The 19,607-nt window shown below is 40.8% G+C and overlaps 1 protein-coding gene across 27 annotated transcripts in view; it reads left to right on the top strand.

Annotated features, from left to right (window-relative positions):
- Positions 1-19,607, top strand: part of LOC109136709 (protein tyrosine phosphatase receptor type D) — a 336,090-nt gene that overhangs the window by 144,442 nt on the left and 172,041 nt on the right. For all 27 annotated transcript variants that reach the window (XM_027274799.1, XM_027274793.1, XM_027274761.1 and 24 more), the window contains exon 7: positions 1,298-1,341. The gene's annotated coding sequence lies outside the window, so the exon portion shown is untranslated. The remainder of the gene's footprint in view (positions 1-1,297; positions 1,342-19,607) is intronic.

The following is a 19,607-nucleotide window of genomic DNA, read 5'->3' as shown; positions in this document are numbered from 1 at the left end:
TGCTCTTCTGTTCTGCCGTTTTCGTCTTTGCTCACCCGTTGCCTTTGTTACAGAATGAAGTCCATCAAAGGCATTTGTTGCCATTGAACACTTATCTTAGCTATAATGTAATAATTACGGGGGCCAAATCCGGCCTAATTGAGTATTCCTCACCACATCAAAAAAGGCAGCGGCCCTAGCATTCCTCTGTTCTACAATTTAATTTGTGGATTCATTAGCATGAACAGGGTGTACAGAGAGAAACCAGATAACAAGGAACTTAGGAACACACTGTTGATGAAGTCAGGTTGAAGGGGCTAGTAACCAGCCATATCCTTACTGGGATAATTATGTTACCCTGTCATTTTCCATTTTAGGACCCTAAAACTCTAAATAAGTGTTGTCCATGAAGACCGTCTAATGCAAAACTAAATATTGTTTGCTTCTATTTCTGTTTTTAGACAAAACTACATCCACACAGAAAAATTGACTCTGAATAAGAAGTTTTTTTGGGCAGAGAGAGACAACTCTAATTGTAACATTCATAATCACTGTTGCTAATCATCTCATTTGACTGCCATAAAGCCGCACAATAACGCTTGAAAAGATAACGAGTCAAATTAAAGCTCAGCCAGTGTTGCTTAAAAAAATGTATTTAAAAAATGGATAATAATTTAAGAAAAAAATAATAAAAATAAAAATGTTTATCCCCCCCAAACTCATTCTTGTCATAACCACCCAAAGCACAATTCTCCCCGTTGGTTAAATAAGTAGCTAATCATTTACAAGAATATTAGACCACGGGCTTGTATGGGCACAGCAGCATCTGCTGATGCATTTAGCAAGGAAATAGCTGGGAGAAAATCTTCCCAGCACATTAAATGTAAGACTCTCCCCTCCCTTCTTTTGCTTCCAGAATAACTCACAAGCCTAATTTGTTGTGCTACTTAAAGGAAAATGTAATTACACTTGTTTTCATTATAATTCACAAAGCCAATCGATAACTGGTTAAGTCATTCTCTGCTGCACATGCAATTTTCTGTTCCTTCAACTGAATTTGGTGGCAAAACAAGTATTCCGTTTTTACTATATGTTTTGTGCATAATGGTGCTGAGTAAATCAACTAATTAAATGAACAACATAACAAGTTTTTTTTATGGCAAATACACTGTACAGTAAACTTCATCTGGGCTTTTATTAAGTGTTCCTTGTTGTTTGTAATAAATGTACAGATTTGCCCAGTCTTTACTCCACATGGACAGGTTGATTAAGCTATTCATCCCTATCCTGTTCCTCTCTGTCTTTCTCATTTATGCAGTTCTCTTTCCTGAGACGTCAACCACAGGATGAGGCCTGCGGCAGGTAAGCCACTGAAAAGAATAGCTGATGAGCTGAGGACAAGAATGATCTGACCTCTGTTTTGCATCATTTCCCGCTTGCTTTAATTTTCAACGTGACACATCAAGGCACATCTCGCACGCTGTGCTTTCTTTTCTTTCATGTTGTCACATGCATCTGCTAAGGTTTCGAGTCCGTCACGTGTCCGAATGTCCCGTCTTTGTTTAAAAGAGGAGCTGCCCGTTTTGGGTACGGAGACAGTTCCAGAGAATATGTCAAGTGACGTCAAATCAAGCGCTAAAGCTGAAACCCCGACTCCAGCTCGATCCCTCCCGTCTCCTGACCCGCAATGGGGCGGGGAAGGGAAGGGGAGTGGGGGGAAACAGACTATATCTAGCAACCTAAACCTTTTTAAAGTGACTGAGAGAGTGAGGAAGACTGACTGGCACTGATGGGACCAGACTAGGACTGTGCAATGCTGTGCTGCACTGCGCCCGGGCCTCACAAGCCTGATTGATAGAGTGTGATGAGACTGTCACTGAGCAAGGAGAGCAGCAGAGAGATAGGCTGGATGGAGGGAGGGGAAGTGGGCTGACCACGGTGGAGAGATAGAGAGAAATAAATTTGAGAACATGTGAAGGATGAAGTCGGGGAATGAAGTCGCTGGATGGAATGTGTTTCGGACACATGAAGGATGGGGAAGTGGAGGGGCATGAGTGGGTGGGGAGGGGGGGCTGATGGAGAGGTGAGCCGGATACTGGAAGGCTGAAGGCTCCACTTATATGCAAGTTAGGTTTGGCAGAGACAGATTTGGTTGGCATGATATGTTCAGGAAACAGCATCAAATCTTCCCTAAAAGAGTGAAAATGGAAATATTCTCTCAGGTAATTAAGCAATTAGTAAATTTTAATGGAAGTATTTTGGAACTTTCATACTGAACATAAAAGCAAAAGGCAGGATAAAACATGTGCAACATATGAAATAAGGTAGTCCATTTTGAAATGGCAATGCCCACGTTTATTCAACTATGTATTTCCCCTGTTGTATGTTGTCCATATGAATGTCATAAAGAGTTTTCCGGCTTGTTTATCACTATCAGCACCTGCTTCGGACATAATATTAGATCTTGTGGACACATGGCATCTTGGCAGTGAACGGAATAGAGGCTGAACTGAAGTCCCGTTCTGGGAATTCCACAGTTAGTGATTTCAGACTCAATAAAAGGCACCGTGTTTTATTTTTATCCTTGCCCGAGGAAAGAAGGGCTGACTCACCAGAACGCCAAAGTTATTATTAGTGCCTCACATGTGTGGAGAAGAAAAGCTATGTGTATGTACATACAGGTGTTTGAAAGACGGAGAGACACGTAGCTTCAACAGCATGTGGTAAGTGCATGCCAGAGCAGCATGAGGAGCTCTTATCTGCCGTCTGCCAAGCCCTGACCAGGGCCCTGACTCCTGCACTCCGCTCCCTCCCTCTCTAGCGGGGGCTTCCCAGTAGTCTGGCAAAGCGGCCAGGTGAAATGAGCAATTCCCATTCAGGGACGGGAACGCTGTGCAGACTTGCCCTGTGAAATGGCTGCTCACTTTGGCAGATCAATGCACTCTCTTTCCCCTCGTGCACTGCCACTGAGTGATAGCCAGGAAGAAAAAAAAAAAAAAGAAAAAGAAGAGGAAAAATGGTTATGGGGAGAGAGAAGGGAGCGGTGGTATGTTTGTGTATATGTGAGAGTGTGTGTAGAGGAGGGGTAGGGTGTTAGCAGGGCATTTAATGATATTTGCCATGGCTGCTCTGAGTGAGTGCTGTTGGAGGAAAATGGGGAACGCTTTGCATAAAGTCAAAAGACATGCAATATTGCTGTTGCCTCTTTGGGAAGAAAAAAAAAATGACGTTCCCACTCCCACCGGATATGAGAATATTCAGCTGCTGAACTGGAAATTTTGCCAATATGAATGATATTAGTGACAATCATATTAACATGCTTAGTTATGCCAAAATGAAATCCATATCTCTACCGTGATGAAACTCATATTTATAGCACAGACACAGGTTGGATATATAGTTTCATGGTCAAAACTGTAATATGAAATGTGCATTATCGAGGCAAATGTTCTACCAGATAATTCATACAGACTCAATAACCTGTGGGTTTCTTTCTAACACTATCTATGTACTTCACATACAATGTCTTTGTTCTTACCAACTGCATTCACAGTAATGACACAATAGAATACTATTTGAATGTCTTTCTATTTCCGAATCATTCCCAAAGTCTTTGACCGTAGTCTGCATTTGCACGGACCCTGAATCATGTTTGGCTACAGATGATTTCAACAAAGCACTTTGCTAATTGGTTATTGGTTACATCATTGGTTCATACTAGCACGAGGGCCAAGTGATTCATCAACAAATCAATTATTTAAATCTCAAAACTCATCCGTAAATCTACCATGTGCACAATCAACACTCTGAACTAAGACATCCGATTTCCAGAGTATAAGCAACATGTGCACGTACAAGTGTTTGACTCTTTAAACTACACACACATCACTGTCTTTGTTGCTCGTCATCATTGTGGTGTACGTTAATGAGTATAATGTACATACTGTAATATTTACGTTACAGCCAAGCCTTGCTACATGTTAGCCTGTATTATATAATCTGCCCAGCGGTCAATGCTATTGACCAAGTCTAATAAGCCAAAGGTTAACAATTTGTAGATCAAAGAAAGAAATCAAACTGTATTTTCCAGACATCAAACGCATCTTTGGGATAAAAATAGGACGAAAATCAACAAACAGATCAAGGGAATATGTGTTTCTAATATGAAAACCATTAAATTATCACTCTTTTGACCACTCTAAATGAAAATTACTATTCCCCCCCAAATTTACAAATTTCACCAGTTATGCTTTTTATGAGAAATGGTTATTTAGCAATCATATCACTAATTGATTGCTACTCATTTTACTCTCATTTTCTGATGATCAAACCAATGAACTTTCTTCATTATGTCAGAGTGATGGGAATGAACCCTTATTAGTTTTTTGCGAGCAAATGTTTTAAAAGCTTTAACCTTGTTATCCTCTTTGATTGGTTACAATTGACTGTCTTTCTGTTTACATCACAAGGCTGGGTCCTTTCCTTTTTTGGGTTTTGCGATGCATGATGATTTCATAAACATGTTAACAATTTAATTAGCATTTTTACTGATTCTAATGTTGAGGTTTTCATTTGTAACTCTGTTCTGAAATTTTTGAATCAATCTCACACCAATTCACTAAAATCTAATTTGCTTTGGTGTCATTTGGTTATGTTTTTTGTTCTACAGTCTTCCTGTAAGCATAGCAAACAGCTGTGGATCTCAAGGCAGATTAAAATTTATAAGAAAATGAAATCACCTTGCTCCCTCTTGTAAATCATAGAGTGATAGTCTCTAAGCAATCCAGACCACTTCAGATTCATTAGTAATAAGTCCGCTTGCCAAATCTGTGCTGACTTCAAATGACATACTGAACAAAATGAAAAAAAAGCAATGCCTTAATGAACGAGCAACGCATTACTGATCCAGTTTGAACAAGGGAGTCAAGAAACACTTGACCTGAGGCTACATTTCTGTTCTGTGCATAATATAAGAACAAGCCTTTTTACAGTCGTGTCAAAATTACAGCCGGAGTCTTAATCATTTGGTAGAACACATACTCCAATGTGGGAATTAATTTTACACTTTTACTATTCAATTTTACAAGCTCATGAAACATTTCCCAATGAATTCAAATGGAAAGCTAACTGACTTATAGATAGGCCCAAAATGAATGACTCATACTGAAATCTCCATTGGTTTTGACAGGAAATTTAAATTCGTTAAGCGTATATTGAAGGATATATATTTTAGTGACAGTTGTGACATACAAATTGATTTAACCTTTATTGCTACTGTTCGGAGAGCTCCCTTATTACACAACTAAGTCAAATTCTTATCAACTATTTATTTAGCCATTCACTCTGTACTAGAAGGTAGTCTTCCAATTTTCATTTCCTTTCCAAACCTCTTTCTTTCCACTGCCTCAAGTCTCTCAACACCAATGAAGCCCGAGGTAAAAATATAGTCAGACCTATGCAGACATGACAGCAATAAAGTGCACTTGATTACATGGTTGGAAGTAAGGACGAGGAGACCGAAAAGCACAGGATAAGAAAATAGAAGAGAACACAGCCTCTCAGCTTTGATCGCACCGAACATCTTGAAGTCAGAAAGTCCCGTTTGTGTGCAGTCTTGACGGAGGCAGGTGCAGGGAGGTTGAATCTTGGTCATCAGCTGTCAAGGCAGTAATGAACAGTGTTTACAAGTAATACCGTGCGATGCCACATTTCAGGGTGTGGAATGTCAAAGTGTCCATTTTCCCGTAGCTACTCAGAAGCAACACTGTCAGTGCTTCGGCTGTAAACAATGGGAAGAGAGAGGGAAGACGGCAACGAGGAGCTTTCTCCTTTTCACCCATTACAGTCAGAGTGAGTGGGTAAGAGTGGTAGAATGTCAAGCCTGAAAAAAAAAAAAATAGAGATGCTTGTAAAGGCTAGAAAAAGTGGATTCCATTTGGCAGACACATAATGATAGCTGTTAAACAAAACTGAGGGGAAGGAAAAGCTGGAGGTGCTGAGAGAGGAGCACGGAGACGCGGGGAAGACAGACAGACGATACGAGACAGACAGGCAGAGAGAGACACCTGCTGTTGCATCACCTGCTGTAATAATAGTGTTGACACTCAAATGGAAAGCTCTGACAATAGGAGCCGGCTGAGGCAGCACCGAGTATGCAAATAAAAAAGAACACATCAGGAAATATTAGCTGGCGTCAGGACTTTTCATACACACACATATTGAAAACAACTTGACCCCTTTGGCATCCCACAAGTGCTTATGTATTAGATGTGTGCGTGCGTGTGTGCAAGCACGGTTGACACATTTATATGAGCTGATTTACCACTTTAGTCTATTCATTTCAAACTAACCGTTCATCTAAGGCTATGAATGTGACCAGACTGGCATTCTTTGTGCATATAAACACACTTAACTGACGTTAATTATTTCTCTGCCTTCCAATGCAATTAGTTAGACCTGTTCAGTAGTGTATGGGGCTTTGTTTATCTTGATTGGCATTCCAATTCCACTCACACTTCCACTCCTTCATTCTCGCTGTCATGGTATCTTGAATACCCGGGTTAAACATAATTCAAAAACGGAAAAGGATCATTAGTTAGCAAATTCATTCTTGACTCTCTCTTTCATGCACCCTACATGGCCCCAGAAGGCCTATCAATCAACATCAGATTCAGCTGATATCACATTCACCATTGCACACATTTTATTCCCTTTTAAGTGCTCAGCAGTCTTTTGTATCAATTTAGACCAATGGCGATCGGAGAAACTTTTCATGTTTGAACTCAGTGGGGTTTGAAGGACTGCAGACGTCAGCAGATCCTCACTGATGCACAGGTCAATACCTATTATTGTAAAAGCGATAGTCAATGTGGTGCTCTCACATTACCAGCTTTGTATGTGATTGTTTTCAAAAGCTGGGGGCCTTTCTGCGGCACTCCGATGACAAATCTGACGGTTTAACCACATTGTGATTGTTTGCCTTGTCAGATTCTTTTGTGTATTATGTGAGGGCAAAATAAATAAATAAATAAAAAAAAAGATGGGATATCGAGAGAAGAGCTTCACATCTCCATTAAACGTAGAATCAACTCTGTTATGGCCGGCTGTTCCAAAGTCGAGATTGATTGGATGTTTGCCATCAGTTCTCTTCAGAAAGGCCTTTGCAGGGAGAGTAGGTTTGCCAAGTCGTGACCACTGTTTTAAATCACTTCCAAAACCTCACCTTTATCGACCTGCCTGTACGTACTCATCTTAAACTAATTGTTCTTGACTTCTTTCTTAATGCAGTACTCTCAGTCCACCAGCATGATCATCAACAGTCAAATTCTGAATAGTCAGACCACAGTTCTATGCCTCTATTCACCTGCATTACACCTGTCGCAATGGATATATATCTATCAAGAAATCTTACCAATGGCTGGATAATGCAGGACTGACAGACAGCACAGAGGCACTAATCATGGCAGCACAAGAACAGGCCATAAGCACAAGAGCCATAGAGGCCAGGATCTACCAGAGCAGATCATACCCAAGATGCAGACTGTATAAAGAAGCCCCTGAGACAGTCCAGCACATAGTAGCAGGGTGTAAGATGTTAGCTGGATTAGCGTACATGGACCAACCAAGTGGCTGGGATAGTATACAGGAACATCTGCAACCAGTATGGAATAGAAGTACCTAAAAAATCCCGATGGGCCATACCACAGAAGGTGGCTGAGAACAACAGGACCAAAGTGCTGTGGGACTTCAGCTTCCAGACTGACAAACAGGTCCTGGTTAACCAACCAGACATAGTGGTGGTGGACAAAGAGCAGAAGAGGGTAGTGGTGATAGATGTGGCGATCCCAGGTTTCGCCAACATCAGGAAGAAGGAACATGAGAAACTTGAGAAGTATCAAGGGTTGAAAGAGCAGCTGGAACGGATGTCAAGGGTTGCATGGTCCCCAAGGTAGTGGGGGCAACTTGGGGCAGTAACCCCAAAACTGGGAGAGTGGCTTCAGAAAATCCCAGGAACAACATCTGAAGCCTCAGTCCAGAAGAGTGCAGTCCTAGGAACATCGAAGATACTGGAGGACACCCCGCCGGGGTGAGAAGGAGATTTTTATATATATATATATATATGGTGGTGTTCTTGTCTGCTATCAATTTTTAAAATAGACAACCACAATCAAGAATATGTCAAGAATATGACACATAGGCCTTCAGTTGGATGCCGTTATAGCTCTGCAATCAGCTGTCAACAACCATGCTTAAGTTTTATTTATTATCTCAGCAGAAAGAAAATATATCATTAACTCTCTCTCTCTCTACTACCGTATGGATACTTTACAGATCATGAGATGTTTATTTTACACATTGTATCACTGAAACCAGCTCATAAAAACAGGTATGTTTGCAAAAGTTGCAATCATATTCATATTGATCAGTTCTCGAACACATGATACATTATATACTATTTTTTTTAGGGCCAATGCAGGAATGTTATGATCAAAATCTTTAGTTTTAGTAACTGTAACCATTTCCATTGTGAGTATATTTTTAATGTAACTTCAAAAACACACTGATTCGTCTAATAACAGAGTTCTGTCTGCTGGTTCGTATCTTCAGATCTTCATAAAAAGGGCTTGTGATTATTGCTCTTGTGCTCATCCCTTGTTAAATCTTGGTCGTACATGGAGGGAAATGATTAAAAAGGGCAAGACTGGAGGATTTGAATATCTGAATGTATTCAAAAAAAAAAAAGGGGGGGGGGGGAAGAAAAGAAAAGCTTTGATTTATCCAAGGGAGCAGAGGAGTGCAGACAAGCTTGAGCGACTTTAAAGTTTTCTATGGGAAATGAGATTTGGAATATGACAGAGCTCCTAATATCCTTACGCACAGCTTCTCAGCATGTATGCTAATGCCCTGTCCTGACCACTAATACACAACAGGAAAAGTGGGCTAAATAAAATGAAGGAGGAGGCTGTGAAATATAATTCTGAATGCCTATAACGACTACAGTATCAGCCGTCTTGGATCTGTACTTCTTCATTCGGATGTTCTCATTTGTATCCACACCTGTGTCATTCACAGCCTTACGTCTTAACCTAATTTCATGGTCTACGGGTTTGGATGGATGGCTCTGCTGCAACTTGTACACTGAGGGGAGCAGAGAGAGAGAGAGTGCTGTGGATGTGTGTGTGTGTGCACCTGTGTGAGTGTGCACTCACACAATAACGCAATTGTGGCGAGCGAATGAGAAAGAGTGTGTGAGAGAGGGGATGCGCTGCTACAATAGCATAGAGAATTGTAGTCACTGCCAGATATTAACCTTTTAACCTTGTACTTTTCTGTTAACAAAAATACATTAAGCTCCGCTGGATAGCTGACAGTGAATTGGGTTTTTTTTACAGACTTCCACTGAGCATGACTGAATGATCAGAGGTGAACCCATTTTGCGGTAATGCGCTTCGATTACAGTAAAAGTCTGCTAAAAAACACATAAGTTAAAGCGATGATATATTGCAGAATTTGGTAACAGCGACTGTTATTGCCATTCATGATCTGAATGTTCCATGAACCACGCTCATCTGGAAAAGCGAGAGCAGGGAAACAAGTCGACTGAAAGCAAATAATGTGGTCGACATTGTAATGTCATGCAATAATCTTAAAATCCCAGACAAAAGAGACTGTTGATTAGATAACTGACATTTCCCGACAAAACGTGAGTAATTCCTGTTAATACTACTTGAAATCCTTCTAAGAGCTTTGTGCGGCATAATGCCCAAACACCTTTTCTGTCAGTGTAATTGCTCAGTATCTTCTTAAGCAAAGTGTCAAGCAATGCCCTTTTAGGTTGCCAGAGTATCTTCTGGTGTAACAGCTTATTTAACCAAACCAGGCATGACACCAATTATACTGGAGGGAAATCGATTCCAACAAAGCACTCTGCCGGGACAAACAATAAAATGATCAAAGTCACTTGGATGTTGTGTCTGCGACAAGGAGCAAAATTAGTTTGTATTTTAAACTTGGTTTTTCAACCCAGTCAAAATCTGAAGCCATTAAGAGAATTCTCCGGCGTGACATAAATTCATGGATACAAAGATAGAAAAATAAGCAGGAGGGAAAAAAAAAAGCAACAAAAGAAAAAGATGAAACCGCGGCTGCCTCATCAATTTTTCTTGCAACAGCACAAGCACGATTAAGGGCTATTGCATTCCTTTATTGCAAATGTTATTTTCCATTCAAGTCCACAGACTTCTACCAAAAAACAAAATTCAAGATAATTGCTTCTCCACATTTAGTTGATAAAGTTGGTGACATTTTATTTGAAAAGACACTGTGTGGCTCAAATGCAGATTTATACCCAAGTCCAAGCTCTGTGTCATTTTCATCAAGTGTTTATTTTTCCACATATCTTCAATTGACAACTTGCGAGAAAAACACAGAGAAATGTCATGACTGAATAAACAACACTACGTCCTCTCTGAATAGCACAATTTGTAGCTGGTTTGTAAGCTCATCTTGCCAATGACTTTTAATTTCCATCCTTAAAATGAAGAAGCTCAGCTAAATAAGAGTCTTATTTGAACACCACATAGGGCAGTAATATCCCTTGACAGCAATTTTGTCCTTTTTAAATTCATGTACACATTTGACGGTATGCACACAAAGAGGATACACAACTTATATTAATTAAAAGGTAACCTTTGTCTGGCACGGTGTCGCAAAAGACCACCGCCTCTTCATTTTATTATCTCTTACCTCGCCTCTGAGGCATTTAATTTGCTATGTTGTCATTATACATGTGAATTTAGAAGGAAAATAAAGCAGTAAGTCACACAGTTTGCACTAAGCTTATTTTAATTACTGTACTATCTAACTTTTGCTCTGATGGTAGTCCTCATAGAAATGTACAGTACTGTGAAAGATATTAAAATCGTAATGAATATGCTAATTATCCCTTTTTCTATTCAGAATCCCACAATGGTTTTTATATTCTAATGACAAAGCACCATTTTATGTAAGCTATAATAAGTGCATGTAATTACTGATATTATAAGAATGTGTGTGTGTCATAATACAATAGTCCATTGTGTGTGAGCTACAGATCACCAATATTGTTGTAATCACTAAACCAGAATTTTAACTCATAAACAACCATAAATGAAGTGCTAATGACTATTCTCCGGTTCATTTTTAGGCTGTCTGCAGTCTGGTGCTACTCGATGTCAATCTTCATTCCTTCTTCCAGACGCTAGTCTGTCGAAGATAGATCCCTCATATGTCACAACCACACAGACCATTTCCTGGAGTCCGCTGTGACTGTCAGGCTCCACAGACCATGAAAGCCGTATATGTGATGCCCGAAATTACCTCATAGTAGTATGCCACAGACTCCCACGTTGGCGTGGTTGCAACTATCCCTTCAAGAGACACTCGGGGGAAGCTCGCTGACACTTTTAGGCAGTTCCTTGCCAAAAATATAGTGTGGACTATTTCACTTTCTCAGGCAGAAACATAAAATAAATCCATTTTACAGTATGTGGGTAGAAATTGAGTTGAGCATGAATTATCAGGTTAATGGTGTCCAGGACATTCAGTAGGTTAAATCATAGATTTTGCAATGAAAGATGATGTGTTTTTGGCATTTTAATAAGGTACTACAGCACCCACAAAATACGGAATCAAAAACACTGTAAATCTATGTGAATTTTTAGAACGTGGTCCATGACTCACTCTTGTAATCTGTCTCCTGTCTTAACAAGAGGTGTCTGAGGCAAGAGTGGGGAAGAAACCCAACTCTCTGTGGTGCAATTATAGGAGTGTACTGCAGTCACTTAGCCCGCTAATACACGGTGTGATATTAATTACTGTTTGTAAACAATGCACTTTGCAGAGATTATTGCATGCACTCGGCGTCCTCCGTTTGTGTTTGGTAATTCTCACAAGTGATTAAGTGGTGAAGCTAGGACAGCTGTTCAAGATGAGTTCATTGGCATGTTTAATTAATTGCACTTGAGATAATTATTCAATCATTACTTTGATTAATTTTCTGCGTCCCAGATAATGCATCAAACGTCTGCTTGATGTCAATAGTTTTGAAAGCGTGAGTAGAACGAGGCTAACCATTTTTTTGGGGGAGCTTGATTTAGGAGTAAATCCTGCTTTGTGGAGAAAATAATGGCAATGTCAGCTGGCCGTGATAGTGATTCATTATCATGGCTGCATGCTTGATTTAAATAATGCTAATGCTCACTTAACAGACACACTACAAAGGTCGTCCTAACATCCAACACCTGTAAGGGCTGCATTTTTTACCTTCTGTTTTCTACACATCAACGACGCCCTGTCGCTGCTCACTTCAGCGTTCTGAGTCGATTCAGTCTGCATTATGTTTGAGACACGCTTATTCTTTACCCCCTCAGATATGCAGCGTAGTGGCAACATCCAACTGAAGGAAAGCCAGGCAAATCGTTTGTGAGAGATCTTGTCAAACAGATTAATTCCCACCCTGGGCCTCGGGGTTCTGGACCGTTTTTCTGTCATGCTGCTTTGCCAGGCTCCCTCTTGATAATACCCCAAAGATAAAATTAATTGTGCAGGGAGATGTGGGATGGGGAGTATCTAAAAGGACCTTGAGCAACACATGAAGCTCTCTTTTTCTTTCTGCTCCTCTGCATGTGAAAACACAGAAACAATCAAACCGTCAGAAGCATGACACATTGCGCCAATGATCACTAACTTTGTTAGGAAGTCTCTGGGAGTGGGAAGTTCTGAGAGAGATGTGAAGGGACAGAATCAACCCTCATGAAATATCCTTGTCTAAGAATGTCTGGGCTCAAATTACCATCAAAAGTGGAATCCCTCGTTTCATCAGCAGTTTACAAAAGGAGAAAACCAACGTTTGTCTATAATTGTCTCTGTACACAGTTAGGAAGATGCTCTTTGGTGACAGCAGGATTCTGTGCTGAAATCAACCTGAGGAATCTCAATACAACAAGAATTTTACAGTCATGATAATGGCTATTTAATTGTCAGTATGCCAAAATGTTCACAATATCAGCAATGGGAATGTGATTAGTTTAGCAGGAAATTTGGTATAAACTAAAGTATTACACACTAAATAATTAAAATGATGATCTGCTACATCACCAAGGCAAATGCAATTTATATTCCTGCATGACAGTATACCTCATAATTGCTGAGACATGTATTAAAAACCTCAAAAGTCAGCCTCATGGTGGCATTGGAGGGGAAGTCGGAGGATCGCCCAAGTTATTAGGATTCATCCTCCGATTTCATGACAACCCTTCCAATAGTTATTAGTTAGTGATATTTCATGCACACAGCAAGCATGGTTAAAAATCATTCCTCCTCTGGAAATACTGCCCATTTAGCTTCACTATACAGTACAGCAGTCAAATGCAGTCACACTCCAAGTGAAGCAGACCTTTCCCACAACCTCCTGTCACCGCAAACAGCTCAGAACATTAGCTAATCCCTGCTGTGACAGTGTGCAAGCACACAATGTCTCAGTCTTTCATCACCACCGGCCTTCAAAAGGCACCGAAAGACCAATTTGACCAAGAAATATTCCAGAGAGAGCAACGCAGAGGAGCAGGTAGATTGTGGCAGCTTTTTTTTTTTTTTTTCCTCCAATAGCCCCATGGCATCTGAGTCGCCCCTGTCAGCTCCACTGGCAGATGGTGCAAATGAGCCTTTATATGCTGCTGCTCGACACTGTGACACTGAAACAAAAGTGTTGCCTTTCGTACTGTCATAGTCAAAACACATCAGCGACTGCTTCAGAGGTGGATAACGTTTGTACCACCACTCAAGCTTAAATCAGGGTTTTGTCGGCTACTGTCTTTTTTTCTGCTGTGACAAATGCAGACTCAAGTGACTCAGCTATTGTCGTTATTTTTATATATTTTTTTGTAACACATACTGAGACACTGCTGTCAAGACTATGCCGTATGAATAAGAGATGAAATCTTTCAATTGTTTGTTGGTACAGAATGCATATTTGGTCCTTTGTGCGAGGCTTCTCAGTGTAGTGGAAGTATAGTCCAAGAATGTGTCTGTGCTTACGGCAAAAGAAATTTATGTTTGGCAGTTTCCCTGGATATGCATTTGGATCTCATTTTTGTGAGCGTTTCACATACATAATTGTGCACATACACAGCGGTACACCACTCAACATAAACACTCACAGTCCCTGGGCAGCCCATATCCAACAGTTTTGTGCTCAAGTAGTCGCCGCTGTCACAGTGTGACATCATCAACCCGGCTGGCAGTGTCCCAGTGGTGTCCTCCTTTGGAGCCAGAGATATCCTTCAACAGAGCTCATCCTGTGACGCTGCTGTGTCACTCAGGGGCCCAGACAGGCAGTGCAGAACGGATGACAGCCTTGGAATGAGAGCTCAAGAGCAGGTAGAAACTATTGACAGGACCCTGGGGAGCAATTATGAGTGACACCCAAGGGGTTGCTCAAAGGACCCTACGGCTTGTTTAAGTCTATCAAAAACAAAGCTCAGACCCCTGTTGAGGGATAATAGTTCTTGCTAGTTAGCTAGTCACAAAAGTGTTTGAAAAAAAAAATGTTTGAAGCTCAATTGGTGACAGATTAAGCATATGTACTCCACAGGGTTGTCAGACTTAGGAGTTTAGCTTCGAAGTAAATTCAACCATTTGGCTTTTCTGACGGTAGAATCTTGTCTGTCGTCATCTGTAAATCTGTGATAGAGTAAATGTAGTGATGTGATTACCAGGCTGACCTTTTGTGAGCTTTTTCTATCATCAGCATTTGTATTCTTAAGCCTCTAAAAAGCCAACAGGAATAAATTCAATAGCTTCCGTTGACACTCGGGACATCACTCTCCATAAAATACCTGCAAATGATTAAGGCAGACAGATAATGGCTTGGAAGAGGATTCGGCTTGCTGCCCTGTGACAGACATTTCCAATTAAAAAGGGTAAATAACTTGAGATTCATCTATTTCACCCTGTCCCGAGATTTATCAGTCCATCGTGCTTTAAATCTGTTCACCCCTGAAATGGTAATATCACAGATTTGGATTTCCTAGGCAAACAAAAATGTCATACAGTTCCAATATCCTCACACTCCTATTTAAATCCCCCTTCCCTGCCTGTATTAGAGCTTTCATGAGGCAACTCTTGCGTAGGAGGAAGCTGTATATTGTGGATCTACATTTGTCCACAGGCAGAAATGGAATCCAACACCTTCACCTTTTACCAATCACTGTTCAACATGGCGCGTCAGCATATTTTGTTTTAATGTAAGTGGATGGATTACATAATTTCTGTTGATTGACTGTAATGGAGTGTCGCATTAGTTCAGGTAGAGCGCTGAAGTTGCACTTGCATTAGCTGATTGGAATAAGCTGTTTCATTCATGCTTAAAAACCACTGTCTCAGCCCGCTGACTAGTATGTCCAAACATATTCATGTAGGTATACAGTGCAGCCATTGTAACCCAACTGTTACACTCATAACAGTGCAGTTTTCTTTTTTTTGTGCTGTTTAACTAAGGTGTAATACCCGTATGTGTTTATCAAAAGAGGATTTGTCTCCAGTATAATTCTTGTTGCTGCTAGGATACTTTGCAGTTTCATACCCAAACACCCAGACTTTTACTTTCCCGACTTAGCATTGGCTAGCCCAACCATGACCTAAATCTGGCACAGCTGGTTGCACAGACTAATGCCGCAGGTGTGATGAACGGACCGCCTTTGGCCTGAAGCTTGCCCAAGTGCTAATAACTGGAGCCCGTTCCAAATTGCCCCATGTCTGCATCCCCAGAATCCAGCCAAATTTGGACCTCTGGTTTCAGAACACAACAGAGCGTGCAGATATTCAGCTGCCATCAGCCTGACTCGACTGGCTACCTGGGCTACTGTAGATTAATTCTTACATTGCCTTTTTCGATTAACTTCAGCCAACATTAAGAGAATGCCACATCATGATAGTGGGGACCATCCATGGGGAGAAAAAAAAAAAAAGTCTCCTTTTTTTGTAAATAAAGTGACATGACTCATTAATGTGATGAATGACCATGCAATTCCCTAGGACCTTAGCGTCAAGTCCACCCCGAACACACACATACATACCCCACCCCCTTCCGGCCTCTTGTGGGCCATTCCGGGTGAAAGCCGAACATTTAAACGTGTGCCTGTAAGTGCTGAGGCAAGCAGGTCCGCAGGCCAAATGGTTGCTCTTTTCAGCTGTTGAAGCTCCCAAGGACCCATTTCACTGTTAACATCAAATCATTAAATTCACCCCATACTCAGTCACTTAGAGTTATAGAGAGATGGATAGAAAGACAAAGAGAGGGGGTAGCGTTAAAGAGGAAAGGAAAAAATGGTCATTGTCAGCTGTAAAAGCTAAACAGGCCACATTATTAGGTTGGAAATACAGTAAATGGAATCAAAACAGACAGTTTTCTTAGGTCTTAATTCCATTTTGTGGATCACGAATGCAAATCAAGTGAAATTTAGTTCATAAAGGAGGGGATCAATAAAATATGATTCGGCTAATCTGTCACTGTCAAAGCACAGGACTTGAGATTATACTGCTGTATTAAAAATGTAATTGCGTCTTCAGTTGTGAACCTGTCCAGAAACACATTCAGAAATATACTGGAAATTAAACCTTTCTGGCAGAAGGATCCAATAAGTTTGGTTATGCTATACAGGCCTTTGTGACTTACCAAAATAGAAGTGCTGAAATATGTGTGTACATTCATTATGGATAGAAGGCATTTTTCTAAAGGCAAGCCATCCATAGCAGATGGTGTAGTCCTTTAGATGTTCAGTCTCTCTGGATAAAGGTAACCTTTATATACACAAATGTGTTCAGAGTTCAGTCGGTGTATTATTTCATGCCACCTCAAGCAATTACAGTCTTCAGCTGTTTCTCTCAGTACACTGAGTACTTTTGGTGTTTGAGGGAAAACTCCTGCATCTGATGCACGCCACCCCAGGGTACAAAACAACTAACTGTCCACAATTATCTCTCCTGTCTTTTGAAAGAAAATGTTAAATCTAATATATGTAATTTCAAAGAGTTGTCTGCAACAAATTACCAGACAAATCATGTATTTAGAGTTAAGCAATGGAAATATGTACTTTCAGGGCTTTAATGCATGCTTGTGCCTTTGGGTATACTTTTCCGTGGTGCTAAATGTTCACAGGTCCACACAAATCACTTGATACAGAACATCCAAATATGGCAGCTCCATTGTATCACTGCGTATACTACATAACACACTGCGTAAGTACTGATTACTTGCAATTATACCCAAATGGAGACTGCTCATACAGCAGAGTCTATTATAACCTGACCACTTTAAAGACACTTACAGAGGTGCTCTACCCTCGTTGCCACTGGCTGACTGAACTTGGTTTCTATGGGAACAAAAGTGCAACACAAGCCAGTAAAACGAGGATACAGCTGCTGTGCTCACAGGATAAGCAGTAGGAAGCAAAATGTATGGAAATCTATTAAAACTAATAAAGGTGAGAGAGCGAGGAGACGAATGATAAGTCGAACAGAGTCAGACACTGGAAGGAAGAAGAACACGCTTTTTGTTTAAAAGAAAGATAGTTGGGGAAAATAGCATTACATGGCATGGTGCACTCTTGGGGTGTTTGACTTTCCCACTTTCATTACTCTGAGCTCTGTAATCTTGATGTTCAAGGCAAGTGGAGAGATAGCAGGTGGAGGCCATCATGTTTGACTTAGTCTTAGTTGGGTACAGTATGAACTTGCAGCTGCACTGTGAGCTTTGAATCGCTAAGAGACTCTGTGCCTCCTTGAAAGAGGAGAGAAATGACTTCATATCAGCGGCACTCTGTATTCAAACCTTGCACCTTCCACTGGCAATCAATTTCTAAATCAATCACTAAAACACACTAAGAGCAATTTCTTCTATTTATATCTACAGCATTTGCAGAAACCGTGTGCATGTGCCCTTGTATCGGGATTGCTGTGTTAGATTATTTATTTGATGAACTGTATAGTGTTACCCACGAAGAGTGCCATTGATTGAACAATTATGTGAAATGCATCTGCACTCAATATGAAATAGTATTTACCAACATAATACATTTTTTATAATGGAACCTGTGAACATCTGTGTCGTCATATCTAGTGTGGGGGATGTGTGTCTATTCAGTGAAGTTTGCAGAAGAAAAAAAGTTGAAGCAGCAGTCAGATGCCTCCCTTGAAGGGCCGGCTGTTTCTGGCAAGCGCCCTCCTCACCCGCGTACATGGCGTGAATAGAACACAAAGCAAATGTGTCCCTCCTTATGGTAGGTCAGACTACAAGGCAGTCCAGATTTTTCGGGAGGATTTTATTACAGGGCTGAATCAAAAACTGAATTTCAACACAGTGGCATATGAGGCTTTTGCCTCAAGGGCCTGATTTTCTCGTTCTCTGGTGTTTTAACAATGAGGCTGTAACTTGACAGTCCAACTGAAGCAGTCATGTTTAAGTGGCTCTCAAGTCCAGCGTGTTTCCTGCAACACAGTTAAAAGCATCACAGAGAAATTGGTTGGAACTCATGGGTGTTTGGCCAATGAAGTCAACCACATGAAATAAACTAAAACTCATCTTTGTCAAGTTATTGATCGCTGACGCTGCAATAAACATGACTAACAACATAGTTATTATAAGTTGTACTTTTCTTGGATAGTTTTGAAGCTACTGCAGTGTAACTGGCACCTTGGATGAGCAACCTTTGCATGGTTGATGATAGCAACACATATTTAAACATTTTACAGCAAAGAACACAAAAAGAGCAACTCAAAAACTCAAAATTCTGGAAGAATTTGAAACAAACTCTTCTACTGCCTTGTCTTTATTGGTTTATTACTACATCTCTTGGTCCATACTGCCACCAAATGTCAGTTACTGACACAAAACCGTGGGTACGGTCGAATAGTCCAAAAAATTAGCTCCTGAGTCCTTTCCTAATCACTTTTCCTTGACCTCGATAGAAAACGTCACGAGGTCAAGGAAAGATGTGAAGGAGAATTCATAAGGAGTTAGGAGAAGATGACCACGGTGTTCAGAGAATCCGACTGCACTTACACTTAGACTACGTCATTATGCGACTGTGAAAGTTACTGACGTGACCTGTGGTAAAACTACAAAGTCCAGAAGATGGACTACAAAACACGGAGCTGAGATACTTACTAGATACTCCCTGTGCACTCTTAGCATGTAGTTTAATTTCACTCAGTTAGGAAGGTTCCTAAGCAAATTTGACTATTCGACTGGACCCTGTGTATTACACCTCATGCACTAATGAACAGGATGTGAACGAAATCTGGTAAATGCTCCACAGCACTACTAGTGGTCAAGAAGGATATGCACAGGATACTTTTTATAAGGGGGGACAGAATCTACAGATGTAGCAACTTAAAAGTTCCCGTGTTTCCGTGACGGAACCGTGACGGGACCGTGACGGGACCGTGGCTGGTCCGTCACAGGTCCTTGGCTGGCACGTGACCGAAATGTAATCCCCCGCGATGACGTAGTCAGTGAGGCCCCGACTGGAAACGCCCCTAAGCAGTCTGTTTGAAAACCAGCTGCAATGCCTCATTTGTCCACGGGGAGG

Source organism: Larimichthys crocea, chromosome III (genome assembly GCF_000972845.2).
Source record: "Larimichthys crocea isolate SSNF chromosome III, L_crocea_2.0, whole genome shotgun sequence".
In the NCBI taxonomy this organism is placed as follows: Eukaryota; Metazoa; Chordata; class Actinopteri; family Sciaenidae; genus Larimichthys; species Larimichthys crocea.
The sequence above is the reverse complement of the archived record's forward strand: the minus strand, read 5'-3'. Positions and strand labels throughout refer to the sequence as shown.